The following is a 1,379-nucleotide window of genomic DNA, read 5'->3' as shown; positions in this document are numbered from 1 at the left end:
ATGAGAAGGCCTCTTTTCGAGCGTATTGTACATGCATTAGGAGAGTGGTCTCCGAGTTCACACAAAGGAAAGATGCTCTTGACCGCGATGGACTCTCTCCGTTGCGAAATGCACACGCTATTCGCCAATTGGCGTATGGTACCCCGGCGGACGCTCTCGATGAGTATCTTAAGATTGCCGAGAGCACTTCAGTTAAGTGCTTAAAACTGTTTGTCGAAGGCGTGATTCATATATTTGGTGATGAGTATATGCGAAGACCCAATGTCGACGATGTGCAGCGATTACTTGATATTGGAGAGAGTCGTGGGTTTCTCGGCATGTTAGGAAGCCTCGATTGTATGCACTGGCATTGGGAGAAATGTCCCACGGAGTGGAAGGGGCATTTCACTAGCGGGTATAAAGGAGCCCCTACTGTTATTTTAGAGGCGGTTGCATCTCAAAATCTTTGGATATGGCATGCCTTTTTTGGTGTTGCCGGATCCAACAATGACATCAACGTGCTTAACCAATCAACTCTCTTCACTGAGCAACTGAAAGGGCAAGCTCCTCGAGTGAACTATACTGTCAACGAGAAGGAATATCAACTTGGTTACTACCTTGTAGATGGAATATACCCCGAGTGGGCAGCATTCATGAAGTCAATACCCATGGCTCTAACAGAAAAACACAAGTTGTTTGCGAAACATCAGGAAGGACGTGGAGCATGCATTTGGTGTGTTGCAGGCGCGATGGTCTATTTTACGTCTTCCGGCACGTTTATATGACCGGGGCGATCTCAATAATATTATGTTGGCGTGCATCATTTTGCACAACATGATAGTCGATGATGAACAAGAAGAGGCTGGAAATATTCTTGATTTAAATTATGAAGCGGGCTCATCAATTGTCCTTCCTTCGGTATTTACGCACGGTAACATACCAGAATTTGCCGAGGTACTTGAAAGAGATGCTAGAGTCCGCGATCGTCCGATGCATAAGGCTCTTAAAAATGATCTGATTGAGCATATATGGAGAAAGTTTGGGCGAGAATAGATTATATTCAAGTCTTGATCAATGTACTGCTAAATATGTTTTATATATTTTAATAATATTATATTTTACTTTATTATTTATTATGATCTAAATTTGTGTTTTTTTTATTTATCCATGGGTACCTGAAAACACAATTTTTATTGATACATGGCACGTATAGATCACAAAGTTGAAATGCTACTATAGATCCCACAAAAGCAATAAATGAACCCTCTAAGTTACCACCCCTAAGTTACCACCCACTATGGAAGGTAGTAACATAGAGTAGTAACATGCTTATGTGTCATGTATGTTACTACTCAATGTTACTCCCCATTGTGACCAGCCTTAGGGAACCGCCTGTCCGC

The 1,379-nt window shown here is 42.1% G+C and overlaps 1 pseudogene; it reads left to right on the top strand.

Annotated features, from left to right (window-relative positions):
- LOC123407455 lies at window positions 1–1,038 on the top strand (annotated as a pseudogene).
- Window positions 1,039–1,379: the final 341 nt, after the last annotated feature.

This window comes from Hordeum vulgare, chromosome 7H, assembly GCF_904849725.1.
Source record: "Hordeum vulgare subsp. vulgare chromosome 7H, MorexV3_pseudomolecules_assembly, whole genome shotgun sequence".
Lineage (NCBI taxonomy): Eukaryota > Viridiplantae > Streptophyta > Magnoliopsida > Poales > Poaceae > Hordeum > Hordeum vulgare.
The sequence above is the reverse complement of the archived record's forward strand: the minus strand, read 5'-3'. Positions and strand labels throughout refer to the sequence as shown.